The 14,834-nt window shown below is 41.1% G+C and overlaps 1 protein-coding gene across 2 annotated transcripts in view; it reads left to right on the top strand.

Moving 5' to 3' along the window:
* The window catches only part of adarb1b (adenosine deaminase RNA specific B1b), a 314,934-nt gene that overhangs the window by 143,674 nt on the left and 156,426 nt on the right, over positions 1–14,834 (top strand). The window contains exon 1 of one of the 2 annotated variants that reach the window (XM_072685609.1): positions 9,937–10,071. The exons of the other annotated variant lie outside the window; for it this stretch is intronic. The gene's annotated coding sequence lies outside the window, so the exon portion shown is untranslated. Of the gene's footprint in view, positions 1–9,936; positions 10,072–14,834 lie in introns of those variants that run through there. 2 annotated transcript variants of the gene reach the window in all.

Genomic DNA, 14,834 nt, shown 5'->3' with positions numbered 1-14,834 from the left:
ATTTATGCCCGAAGACCTGAAAAATGAGCCACAGATATTTCCAGTTTAGAAGAAGTAACCAATTTTAAATGTTAGTCAGAGCAATGGATGCCACCTCCTATCTAACTAACATTGTACATTTGTCAGACTTAATCTAACGTTCCATTTTTTATATAAATAAAAATTGGGATTTTGGAAAAACAGAACAAAATGCAAATAAAACACAATTTATTTACAAATGCACCAATTTAAATGTTTAATTATCAGTGTTTTACTCTGTGGAGCTCTACAAACAGCTACCACAAAAGAACCTCCAGCTGTGCTCCACGCTGTGTAGTTATTTTAAAAACATTAATAATAAAATAGTAAAATCATCAATGTGCACATGTTTGGGAATCCAATAGAGTCTTAGAGGCTTAGTAACACCCCCTATGGCAGAAACCACAGCTTGCAAACACATTCTATAGCCAAAAGTCTTTGAGTTTTTGTAGATGGATCTTCTCCATTCTTCTGTGCAGAAAGCCTCTAGTTCTGAGATCAAAATCAGAGCAGAATCAGAATCTGACTTTATTGGCCAAGTATGCTTACACATACAAGGAATTTGTTGGTGTGACGGAGATGTGGATCTTGGCTCGTTTTGCATGCACAACTTGTCTTCTTATTATGTTTAGGTCAGGGGACTTGCTGGTGTTTTGCGGAATCCAGTCTTTCCTGCGCCCATGCATTATTGCCAATTCCACTGGCAGCAGCCCAACCCCAAAGCATGACAAATCCACCCCCATGATTCACAGGTGGCAAGATGTTCTTTATTTTTATGAAACCATTGGAGTGCTGCGTTTTTTAGAAAAGCTGGAGTCCAGGCACCAAGATGTCACGCTCTGGTGGGAAGCAGGTGGGGGAAAAAAACAAGCCCACCGTAGTTGTGAGTTTATCAACATTTTATTAAAAGGGAAAGCAGGTAAACCTGGATGAACCAGTCTACTAAATGTGCCTGAACACAGTCAAAAACACTCCTAAGACTGTTCACTCCACTTTCTGCTCTCAGATATGAGGCTTTATCTTCAGGTAGCTCAACGTTCCACACTGCAAATCAATGTCTAGGGAACATTGGTTCTTTGGTAATTTGGATAGATCGTTGTTGAGTCCAACTGCCTTTAACTTGAGCAGATGATCGCTTGTTTCATTTCCCTGTTTGGCCATTTCCACTCCAACTGCTCCACAAAGTGTGCTCCAGCAGGAACATGAGATCAGAGAATACACTCTGTCTGACTTCATCAGTCCACAGCACTTGTTTCCAAAACTCATCCGGCTTCTCTAGATGCTCTATAGCATTTTCAGACGTTGACTTTTGTCACAGGTCACTGGTGAGATTTTCTTCTTATAACTCTTTAACATATGAAGATAATGAAGATAAACTCTGCCCAGCAGAATGATGCACCACCTTCTTAACTCAGCTGCAGTTTTGTGCAGTTTTGGTTCTTGGGAGTCATATGAGGATTTTTATTTGTCTGTCTTACCAGCATAAGTGGAATTCTCATCAAGTTTTCTTGATCTTTCGGATTGCATTCTGACCTCCACAGTTAAACTGAAGTGTCATTCCACTGCAAGCTGCCAGCCCTTATATCTCCATTATAGCCTTCTCCAGCCCTGTGGGTATTGATTACTGTTGTTTTTTCAGTTTCTTTAACCCCTGTTTTATGTGTGTTAGTACAATGTTTAAAGAATTTATTAAGCAAGAAAAGTTGGGTTTTTAGGGTGTCCACTGTTTTGTACAGGCCATGTTTTTTATATTATGGAGGACAGAGTAATTATACAGTAGGATTTCTTGAAAATATTTGCTTTATATATTGTCACTGTCCAAAAAAAAAACATACCCACAAAACATCTTCAAAATGGTGACTTTACACTAGAAAGCAAACATGCTCGTAACTCTGAGTGGAAGTCAGTGTAAAATAATTTAGAGCATTTCTATTGGTCTATTCATCCAGATTTATGTACACAGTGTACAGAAGCAGCCACAGGGTTCAAACCATGGAGAAAACTAAAAACATAGAGATACATGGTTTTCATTGGACAGCAGCGATATAGTGTTTTTTGGGGTAAAGAGTAGAGAGGGAAAGCTAATTTTTCAAACTTTCCCCACTCTCTGGCATACTTGCAAGCCACTAATCCTCGCCCTTGATATATCGGCGCAGACGGTTCAATAAACAGTGCTCTCCTAAAAAACATATGCACTATTGATTTCTTCCCCCCTCTCTTTCTAATTTGGTCAGGGCTCACAGCTCAATGGACTACTCTAGTTCAAGGCAGCATACATAATGCTTTCCGCACTGCATGTGAGCAGAGGACAATGAGGCATTCATTAGTTAACATGGTTTAAAACAAATGAAGGAATAGAAAGAGCCGTCCTGAAGTGAAATGGGGGAATCTAATGCCTCAGAGAGTGTTTTCTGTCTTGGTCTCTGGATAGAGCAATAGAAAATCATTTGCAGGTACCTTGAAGCTACATCACACTAGCAGATGATGTGTTTATTGGGGACAGACCATTTTCGTATATCTTACATTGCAATGGAAATGGTTTAGTCTGGAAATAATGCATGTTGCAAGTAATTATGTAACAACTGCTGAATGGTTTTTTTTTTCTAGGCAGTTAAAAGAAATGCAACATGCTTTTCAAATCGTTTCAGCATATGGTATTAAATTTAAAAATCTTCCATTCATTACAAGCTCAAAAGACGAGCCATTATTACGTGTGGTTTAGTGAGCTTTAGTGTATGGCTTCTTATGAATAATGTCACCATACAGTAAATGTCAGCAGGTGACATCAGTGTGTGTGCTGTTACATGTCATCTGTTAAACCCGTCAGGCTTTATGAAAGCTTTAAAAAGGAATGAAATGAAAAGCTCCTAAAAATGATAGCACCCTTAAGGCAGTTCCATACAAGAACTATGAAAAATCACATTAAGGGTATAAAAGATTTAAAAGGGAGAAACACACAAAACCAAACTATAGCATGCTAGCCTACTGCCGAGCATGTGCACAGATCCTCCAGACAGTTAATGCTTTACCATGGTACAGATGTTGTAGACACCCCAAGCTAAATGAATGAAATCCACGGTAGTGTAGTCTGACTGTGAGAATCGCTGGCAGGCGTCTTCATATATACCAATTAGGGAAATCCCTTTGAAGAACAGCAAGTCATTTTCGCCATATGCAGAGGCTTGTTAACCTATTCAACCCAAAAGTCAACATTTCTGCAGTCTTCAGATTAGTCTGGATTGCCAGTGACTATGGTAAATTTTCAAAATTCAATATTTTTAAACAGATTTTTAAAAATCAGACCACAGTCTACTATGGACAGGGTTTGGGAGTGCAGGGCTGCACTACATATCATTTCAGCATTGAATGCAATGTCATTTAAGGCAAATTTAATTAAATGTCACAACTGTTTCTACTGTTTCAAGCAAAAGGAAAATTGTCATTGTAAAAACTGTTATTGTTCATGACAGATCTACCAGATTCAGACTCTATTTGCCCAATATTTTGCTACAGTCTTGGGTACACTGAGTGCATTGTTAATAATGTTACATGTTTTTAATATTGTAATATATATATACATGTATATCAGAAAGGAATACTATTGCAATGTCTGTCTTTTCCAATATTATGCAGCCTAATTGTCACCCATTGTTCCTGGCCGATTTGCAACAGGTTTTTCTAGTTGCTTGAATGACACTTATGGAGCACAATTCTCAAATACTGTACAGATCCTGAGTTGAGATCTGAACTCTGACCTGGCCATTTTATGGTCCATTGTAGATGCTTTGTAGATGCTCACCCGACATTCAGTTAACATTTAACTAAATATCTATTAAATGCAACTGAACTGTAGTTGGATGTAAAGGACTGTACTAAATGTAACCCTGCACCTAACACTAACCCTTACCTTACCCTTGAATCAGTCTTAAATCCTAACCCTAACCTAAACCTTAAATCTCACCCTAAATCCTAACCCTAAAATGGCAAGGTTAAGGTTAGGTGCAGGCTTACATTCAATAGACAATTATTTACACTTAACTTAAGAGTTCAGTTGCATTTAAGAGACATTTAGTTGGATGTCAGGTGAGCATCTACAATCAGGTGAACCATCCAAGTAAAGTAGTACTGTCTTTTTTTAAAGAATGAAGCAGGTCTTCTTCTATGATCTTCCTGTATTTTGCTCTTTTAAAACACACCTTCAGTTTTAATGGAAATGGAAATCAACCCGACAACATGACGATGCTGCTGCTGCCACCACCATTCAATACTGTGCAGATGTGCTTGTTGTGTGTCAGTGTTAGGTCACATCACATAGAATTTAAGATTTGGATCAAAATGCTTTTTTTTGTTTTGTCCAATCTGACCACAAAGCTTTCTCAGCTTTTTCTTTTACATGTGTTTTCATGTGATTTGTCTCCAGTAAAGGTTTCTTCCTAGACACCTTCTCATGCAGGCAGTTGTATGCAGTGCACTTAATACTGTTGGCAGGTAAACAGTCACACCGTTACTTCAGTCTCAGTCACTGACCTCTTCTGGACTCCTTCAAAGAAATGATTGGCCTTTCTGTGACTTCACTCACAGCTTCACTCAAAGGGTTGCTCTGACACTTTTTAAAGGATGGTCTTATGTGGCCAGTGCCTGGGTGGCACTTCCATTTCCTTAAAATTGATCCAAAAGAGTTTGCTGGGATAAGCACACTTGAGTGTTATTTGGTATTATTATTTTCTTATCTGGTACAACCCAGCAGGCACCGGACGTCAATTTGATGTCAGAAAAACTTTGGACTCTGTTAGACAGATATTGAGTTTTAGTTAAAAATGAAAATCAAGGTTTGATGTCAAAATCCAACATTGTACAAACCTTGATATTTGACTTTGAATTACAATGAAAATTCAGTCAGAAACCAACACTGGGTTGACATTAAGAAATGTTAGACAGACTATAAATTGCAGAGGTTGTTAGACAGACATAGAAATTGGTCACTAAAAGGGAGAATAGCCTCTCTATTGTTGCTACTCTGGGCTCAGCACACCTGTAACTGCACTGTGTCATTTAGTCCAAGCGGACAGGACAATGCCAGTGAGAACCATTTATATTACTCTACTAATTTTATATGACTCTGGTTACGTAGCATTACATAGTTTGTGTGAGCATTGTCCATCCTGCTTCACTAAAGTTACACAGTGCAGTAGACAGCGTTCTGAACCCGAGGCAGTAAATATATAGACGCTATCCTCCTTGTTACAGGTAAGTAGAGCGTTGATGATGATTTTGATGATGAAAAACATTATTTTGAAGCTGTTATTTTAAGATAAAAATGCTACATAGAGTTGCTTTAACATTCTGAAGTTTAGCAGACGTTGGGTTGGGTTGTGGTCACCATACCTCACAACTAAATGTTGGTATTTTAAGTCAATATGGCTGCAAGGACCTTTGGATTTTTGTTACTTAACATCACAATATTGAATATTGTCACTGAACCAGATAACGACGTCTATCTAATTTTCTTAAACAAACACACGCACACACACACACACAAACACACACACACACACACTGTTACAATTGAATTCAAAATTTTAATGTATTTATATAGCTTCTTTCACAATAAATGTTGTCACAAAGCACTTTACAGAGATCCAGGTCCACGCCTCTTATGAGCAAGCACCACAATGGAGGTGGTAGCGACAGTGGCAAGGAAAAACTCCCTCATAGTAAGAGGAAGAAACCTTGGGAGAAACCAGGACTAAGTCCGAGGAACCTATCTGCCATAGATCGACCTGTACAGCACAAACAAACAAACAAACAAATAACAATACACAAAGAAGTAGACAGAGGGATAATGAAGGGAATCAACGATCAGTCTGGTAGTTAGTAGTGGATGGTCTCACATGCAGAGATCCACAAGTCCTATACTTAAGAAAAAGAACCAAATAGTCTGGTTGAAGTCAGGGTTACCTTTTTTTAATTGAAGTAAAGGTATAGAAGTTTGCCCTCTTCAATGTACTTCAAGTTGAAGTAGTAGAAAAGTTTATAGTTCCATTTTGTTTAAATGATAGATATATGCACCACAGAGCATAAATAATGGTTCATACTAAAACTGCAAAATCATTGGTGTCATACAAATGACATTTTAATCTCTGTTAGTTTTTTTCTTTACCCAGTATTGGGTTAAACCAGCCGTGTAAAACTAGCTGTTGGGCTGTTTTAGTTTACCCAACATTTCAGTTACCATCACCCAGTACCTCAGTTTCCTGGTTAACATTACATTTCTAATGACAAAGGAAAGTGGACGAAGAGGAGATTTGGAGATGTCTCGGATTTAAGGTGAGTGTGTCTCATTACTTTAGATAAATCGGTCTAGCTTTAATGCTAGTTACTTATCTAGCTAGTTAGTAGCTAGCAAAATTGTTGGTTTAGTTTCCTCTCAAGGCGAGAGAACTTCCCCTATTTCCTGCCAAAACACACATTTTGCCACTATTGTTATGTAATTATAAATCTGAAAAGGAAAGGCTGAAAATAACATGGCTTCGGGCTCCAAATGTGCTACTGCTATGGCCCGGGGTTTGCGAGTTCGAATTCCGACCCAGTACAATCCTCTCCAAAAAAGTGCACGTTTGAAAATGTACCTGAGGTCAAAGCCTTCCTTTCATCTCAGCTGTGAATGAAACCCTTATGTCCTTACGTCAGTGAAGCCCAGGCTCATGAGGTCAAGCTATAGTTACACTACAGGCCTGTTGGTCCACAAATGTCAAGCAAATGATTAGAGTTAGGTTGAGGATCCAACAGATACGAGGAACTGAATTCCATTAAAAAATGTGTACCCAGGGTGCCCCACTCCTGTCTTTTGTCTAGGTCGCAAGATCACTAAATCCACCCTTGTTGGCAGTTCTTCTCTGCTGAGGTTATTGTCTCTGTGATGGAGTTTACATGTTGTCAATATTTTATGATAATTGGACCAATAGAAATGCTCCAGAATGGCTAAGAATACAATCTGCATTGAAAATAAAATGTTCTAAAAGATAATAAAGTGATATAAATACATTTCTATTTGAGTTGTCCTCACAGTAACATCTCTCTCTATGACTGTGGGAAGTGGTTCAGAAGCTCATTGTCATGTGTGTGCATGTTTCACTTTGAAGAAGGTCTAAGGGGGTTTTACCTTGCCACTGTTTGCCTGTGGCTTGGGTCTCAGACCCGGATCTCTGTAAAGCTGCTTTGTGACCAGCTCTGTTGTTAAAGGTGCTACATAAATAAACTTGAATATGAATTTGTAAAGAAGATAATGCCACAGTAAGCCCTTGTTGTGTGGCCTTGAGGTTATACTTTTTCAAAGACTTGTGGTAGCAGGTGTAGCAATGGCACATTGGTATACACGTATGTAATTAGCAAAAAAAAAAAACATAAGTGAATTTACTGCATGATAGTAGATAATGATAGTGGAAATTGTAGGGCCTGTGGCCTTGGCCTAGGCCGAACTCATGAAGTTTTTTAAAAATACAATATTATCTGACACAGAAATAATGCTTGTGAAAAGGGTAAGGTGACTGGAATGTGCCCAAGGGAATAACATAGCATTTCTTAATAAGGCCAAGGACAATCAAAGAAAATTATGTATTTTCTGTCTCCTAATTTAACATAATGGTGCACAAATCATGCAAATGAAGTCCTTGGGAGGGGCAAGTGGAAGTGTGGTTGGTGATATGAAAAACAAGACAGAAGACAAAAACATAAAGGTTAAAAAAATACAAATATGTAGAGATAATAAATAAAATATATAGGAAGAAAAATTAGATACTGACATAAAAAAAGAGCGAAATGGAGGTTGGGAACCAAACGTGTACAATTTCAATGAGGATGTGGTAGGACATTATATGTGGTAGTAAAGTACAGATATGCAGAAATGTGCAAAAGTAAACGTGCAATCCAATGTTGTGCAGTAAGCAGGAGTATAAAGAGTAGCCCTGTTCTTAAAGCAGCATTATGTGAGACTTGGTATTTCTTGCTTCAGTGGAATTCACGCTTTGAGTCACCCCTCAAGAAAGACACACTTACATGCATTTTTGGACAAGCTGAGAGATATGGAACTGTCACTAAATATGAAAGTGTGCGTTTTCCTGTCCACTTCACCTAGAGCTACATAGCGCAGTTAGCAGTGTGCTAAACTACTCTATCAAGTAGCCATGATAGAGGCGCTGCTCTCCCTATTACAAATCAGTGGAGCATCAGTGAAGCAGTGGAGTCTTTGAACTTGCTGGTGAGTCAATGTGATGTTTCTCAAAGTTTCTATTAATATTTTTAATAACAGAAATTCTTTTTCTTGTATACTTTTAACGTTCTTGAATCTTGGATCTGCCCGCCCTTTACATTGCATCTCCTTGCCAGAATAAAACGTGACTTACATCCGGAGTAAAGAGAGTGTGAAGATGAGACATGGTACTCGACTCTGCCTCTTATCTGTAATTGCCGGATGTGTGTTCGTCTATGTTTGTGTGAAACTGACCAGTGAATACTCAGAAACTCGTCTTCTGCCTCTTGCCATTTATAAACAATTTGAGTAATTACAGGAAATGTTAAGATTTTATCATGTTTTTAGATTTAGGGTCAGAGTATCTCTTCACACAGTGCTCTACATCATGTGGGGTCTCATTTCAGAGCTGAGACTGTTTTTTTTTCTATATATATAGGTTTGATATATATATATAGGTTTGATCTAATATACATTTACATTTACTTTTACATTTATGGCATTTAGCAGACGCTCTTATCCAGAGCGACTTACAAAGTGCTTTGCTATTTACCCAAGAAAGAAACCTTAGCTAGTTAGACTAATAATTCAAAGAAACCTCTAAGCTTTAGACATTACTAAACACAATACAATAAGGCAACCATAGTACTCTATTCGCCCAAGTACTCTCGGAAGAGGTGGGTCTTCAGTTTGCGTTTGAAGACAGCGAGTGACTCGGCCGTTCGGACACCCAGGAGAAGCTCGTTCCACCACTTTGGTGCCAGGACAGAAAAAAGCCTGGACGCTTGTCTTCCGTGGAAGTACAAGTGCCTTTAACGACCATTAGACTCAGGGTTAAAGCAGCATTATGTGAGAATTGGTATTTTTGCTCCTGGGCTCCCCTTACAGGTGGGGAGTGGAATTTACGTTTGCTCCATTGTAGCAAATACAAATCATGTTATGAACACTTTATGAACAGCTGTACATGTGCTCGTCCCATTTGTTGACAAGCTAAGAGATACAGAACTAGTATCTGAAGTGATGGAAGCATGAGGACTGAGGCGGTTGAGTAATATTACAGCATTTTACACAAATAAGATTTGTGCTAAGCAAGTTTCATGAGCGTTGTCCAGCCCAGATTACCAAAATACCATAGTTCAGTAGCAGCGTTTCAGACCTGGAGTGGCAATGACAGTTGCTGTTCTCTAGTCTTCGATCAGTGGAGCGTTGAAATGATTTGGAGCTGCTATTTCTTGAACAAATGCCATTGGTCTTGGAGATGTGAGAATGTATGTTATACAATCTGTGTGTGTGTGTGTGTGTGTGTGTGCGCAACTGAACACCTGCAACAGCAATGGATGCAGTAGCTGAACCTACTAATTAGAATGGTTGTCTGTATACTTTTGGACATGCAGTGTAGGCCAGTTCTGAAATGACAGACCATAATAACAGGTTTATCATAATCATATTCAGCAACTTTCCATTTTCCAAAACATAATCTGTGCCCAATAGTTCCTGGCTCTTTATTTCTAACCAATCAGAATCGCTCCCACTCCTCCAGCCTCCAATCCAGGCGCCGCGCTCGTGGGCGTGTTCGACTCTTGCGCAAACCAATGAAAATCTGTTTCTTCAACCACGTGGCTCTCTGCCGTCGAGCGACCCCGGTGTGTGTGTGTGTGTGTGTGTGTATATGTTCGTATATGTGTGTTTGTGTCTCGGCCGCTCGCTTCCTCTCGGCAGTGCTTTATTGAAGTTCGTCCTGATGGAGGCCTGTGGGTTTCCTCCTCAACCCTGAGCTCGAGCGCTTCTCACCGCCTTCCAACGCAGTGAGTACCGCCGTGTTTATCCGGGTTTTCCTCGCGCGCTGCCATCACACACACACACACACACACATGCACGGATTATTTCTCGCTCGTGTTTTCCGGGTGAGCCTCTGTTTATGTAACGCGCTCCCCTCTCTCTCCCTCAAATCCCAATTCAGAGATCCGCACGCGCTGCTTCTCCGCCGCAGCCCGCTGAGTCTGTTTGCGCGTTCACGAACCTAGCAGCGCGTTTCACTGTGAACGCGCCTGCCTGCTGCTGCCGATCCCGGTGTGTTTGGATGGATTTCCCCGTTCGTTCATAATGACAGGGATCTGATCCGTGGTGTGTGTGTGTGTGTGTGTGTGTGTGTGTTGTGGCCGCGCGCTCGGCACGCTGTCATAATGCAGCTCTCCCTGCGAGGCCCCGTGTGTGTGTGAGCGTGCGACTGCGAGTGCAACTCTGCTGCTGGGCTGCAAAAACGTCGCCGTGGGAGTCTGGCACACACGGCCTCGCGCTCACGATTCAGAGCCATGCAGCACCGAAGCGCGCGTGAGATGCAGTGCTGGAATGTGCTGTAGTTGAGATGCTTACATGTAATTGAATTGCAGGGTTAGGCGCAGTGTGTATAACCAGTACTGAAATGCACTTTGAAAAACACTGTTTACATGCAATGTTCACGTGCGCTTTAAATACGATGTTCACGTGCACTTTAAATGCAGTATTGAAAGGCGCTGTCATTGCGGTGTTTACATCCAATTAAAGTGCACGGGTTAGTGCAGTGTTTATGGCCAGTATGGGAATGCACTTTAAATGCAGTGTTCACGTGCACTTTGAGTTCATTATTTACATACGTTTTAATTGCAATGTTCACGTGCACTTCAAAAACGGTATTGATATTGATTGTGCTGTTTAAACACCTTTTAAGTGCAGCGTTCACGTGCAATTTAGCAGCAACTGCAGTATTTATGTGCACTTTAAATGCAGGGTCCACGTGCTCTCTAGAAGCAGTATGTGCATGTACGATTTCGATGCATGTTAAGCAGCATGCACTTGTTAAATGTGCAGCAAATGCAGTGTGGAAAAGCACGTTTTGCTTGGAGCAGCTGTCCATAAACACAGCCGCGAGGAGTCCTGCAGCTGTTCACGGTTTCTGTTGATGTTTTCTGGTGTTCCAGATGTATTGTGGTATTTTTTATTTTTTTTTTTATTAGCACTGTCTCTTTAATTGCTGTCCTGTAGCCTAGAAAGCCTGCTAATTTGTACTAAATACCAAATTGAAAATGCACCTGTATTTTAGTCCCTGGGGGAAGCTTTTAGGTGGATATGGATCACATAACAAATAAGTAAATAGATGAAATGTTACCAATTAATTACAGTGTTTGTTCATTTAATGTGAGGCATCCGTATCAGGCTGGTTTTAACCCCTCTTCACTTTATTGTTTCTTACTATATCATTCCCCAGCCCTGCTGACCAGCCTGGTGGAGCCTTTCTGCTGAACACTGGAGCCACTGTGTGTTAAACCTGCACGGCTGTGTTGCGGATACTGAGCGTAGGTGAAAGACTGGTGCTCAGCGCCGACCCAAAAGCTCACAGACCCAGTGTTGAGCTCCCAGTGGCTGATGGCTGGCAGGCTGCTGTGCTGCGTTACTGCACATGCCACTCAGCTCAGACGCCATGGCACGACCTCACGCTGTCTGTGCGGACTTAGTCACATGTGCCCGAAGCATCACAGTCTTGTATGTGGCCCTAATAAAGACACGGCTGTGCACGTCATTACTGAGCTGTCATTAGGAATAACTAGATTTGGTAGAAGCAGAGCCAACAGAATAATGAAACTCAGCCCATTTACTGTCTGGACTCCTCAGGAGTATTTATTTTTTTTTGCGCAGTTAAAACCTCCGCTTCCAGTCCTGTCGGATTTTGGTTTAATATGTTTGCCATTCTTGCTGGCCAAGCATTTTCACTTGTGGTTTTGTGTGTTTGACCACAGAGGCCCTTATGTTGTCACTCTGCTCTTGTTATTACACTCTGCCGCCTCGGTTTCAGCGGACAGCCTGCACACGATCTGCTCAATTCACTCCTGAGACAAAGACTGCTACTATATGCTGCCGGAGGGGCTGGTCTGGCTGGACGGTGTTCGTTCGTTTATGGCTCGATTCACATCTCGCTGTTACATCTGTTGTGCTGTTTGTGGATATCCCACAGAGAAGCGCAGTACATGCATGACCACCAGCTCTAAACGTTGTGATGTTGTGCTGGAGCAGCCGGCGTTTGCGGTTATGGCTCATCTCTAAATCCTGGCTGTTCTAAAGAGCCTGGCTTGGCCTTGTAGCCTTGGGTCTGTCAAACAGCATCACAGAGAGCTCGTTAACAGCTTGTTTGGGCCGCGGCCTTGTGTATATGTACCACACATCAGTTAATCAGTTTTGACCGGCCGACGTGGGGGTGTAGTGGCGCTCGGTCAGCGCTGGGTAACTGGAGAAAAACTAACCCAGGGGCACACATAAGCCACTTTCAGCTTCAGCATCATTAAAGGTGGAGTTCAGAGTTGATGGTTTGGAACTGGCGGAGTATGGTTTTTACTCTCGGCGGCAGTGTTGGACCAAACGTCAAATCAGATTCGATCACTAATGGTGCAGTTTTGATTTGGTTCTGTTGCTTGCTTGTGCTGCTGTGTGGCAAAAGAGAAGCTGGATCGAGAGGCAACACTGGTGGGTTTTCAAGGGCACCAGTATTGACCTGTATAGATTCCTCAGTGACTTTAAAGATTTTAAAAGAGCAGTCCAATAGGAGCATGCACGTTCACTTCAGCATACTGTACGGCTGTGTCTTTCAGAGGCTGTATTTAAAGGCCTGTTGTGTCGCAGTAGTGTGACTAGGCTGTTCCTGTTTACTTTTCCATGGTAATGAAGGACCTGACTTGTGGGTTCTTTGCTGGTCAGCATATCCCGAGATCCATTGTGTGCCGGCGAGGATGTCAGTAAATACACTTTTGCTCAAATTTGTTATTTTTATTATTATTTCATAATAATAATAATAATAATTATTATTATTATTATTATTATTATTATTATATAGACCATTACAATCAAGGACCTCCATTCTAAAGAATATTAGGAGTGCTGTTTGTTTCGTGACGCAGCGGTAAGGCAGGAACAGCAGTGCTGTGACGCAAAAAGGGAATCCACTGTGGAGTGGACTGTCTCATTTTGGTTCGGCCTAAGCAGTCTACACAGCCTTTGCAGGACTATGCCTTTGTCGACTGCGTCCTTCGAAGGATGCAGCCCCTGAATTGGGGCTTATATGTAATAGGGGCAATTTTGTTATTGTAGCATTATGTGGAAATTGGTATTTTTGGCTCTTAGGCTCCCCCTACAGTAGTAGAGTGTAATTCACTTCTACCACACTGGCTAAATACTGAATACAAGCTAAATGGACAGCTCTAAATGTCCATTTGCTGACAATCTGAGCGACACAGAACCGGCATCTGAAGTGAAAGAACCATGTCTGCTGGTGAGGTAGAGTAAAAAGAAGGATTTATTGCGAATAGGATTACGCAGAGTGATCCACTTCTTGTGCCCTCTTCACAGTTCCCAGTTCCATAGTGGAATAGCTGGCGTTCCGAGCTTGGAGTGGCATTGACTGAGTCCGATTAGAAGTCAGTGGAGCATCAACATGACTTTAAAGCTGCTATTTTAACGTAAAATCACTACATCATGTTGCGTATACCATTCTATTATTATCTTCTTATTTATATCGCTATTATGCCTTGGGAAGTGTTTGTCTCATTTGATGTTCTAATAGTCAGGGGTTAACATGTACCGTTCAGCTCTGTGTGGAGTATGAGAGTTACTGCAGTGAAAGCTACCAGCACTAAAGTCATTATGTTAAGATCCCAGGGGGGCAGCAGCAGTAAATACAGTAACTTAATGTATGGTGTGATGCACAGAAATAATGAATGCCGCAGAAGCTTTGATACAGTGTGTAAGCAGTGTTACAGGCAGCTTTCCATCCCCTTGGGCTTTTTTTATGTGTTTTTCTTTGTGAATAATCCTCTACCTATTATTCTCCTATTCAAATATTTTTCTGTGGTATTTGGCAGATTGCAGTAAGGGGGTGGTGGCAAGAAAAATAGAAAGTTTGGCAGAAGTATTGCTGAGAGGTGAGGAAGAAGACTGTGTGGTTTGATGCTGTGGTAAGGTGTTGCTCTCGCATCCACTGAAGAGTTGCTGAATGTGTGTGACTGATTTCTTTATTCACAACAAGAGGTCCTTGGTCAATGTTCTTTTAGCTTTGATTTCTCTGCTTTTATTAGGATTGAAACACGATTAATCTCCAAAAGCAAGATGCAGCTTGGCAGTAGACGTTCTAGAGGCGACCCCTCGGTTGTACTGTGTTATAATATGGTCAAATTTTGAAAAAGCTGCTCAGTGTTTTTAATTTTTTGCACAGAGTGAACAGAATGTATATTAAAGGCTAAAGCGACCAAACAGCCTGGTGTTTTCTGCTGACCTGGCCTTTTGTAATTAATATGTTATTGGCCACTCACTAAATGAATCGCAATTTAATTAGTGAAAGTGGAGGCTGGCCTGTGCAGCAGCAGCCGCAGCAGCAGCAGCAGCAGTGTATAGGTCTGCATCAGACCATGCAGTAAAACTCAGCCGTGGCGACTGTATTTGGTCCCCTCTCACTCTCGCTGTCGTGGTCTCTCCTTTTGTTTGGAAAGTGTGACTCAAACTTGAATTAAGCGTGTATAAGTATTAAGAGTGGATTTATTAGACTGGA

This window comes from Salminus brasiliensis, chromosome 8, assembly GCF_030463535.1.
Source record: "Salminus brasiliensis chromosome 8, fSalBra1.hap2, whole genome shotgun sequence".
Classification (NCBI taxonomy): Eukaryota; Metazoa; Chordata; class Actinopteri; order Characiformes; family Bryconidae; genus Salminus; species Salminus brasiliensis.
This window is presented reverse-complemented; position numbering and strand designations above follow the sequence as displayed.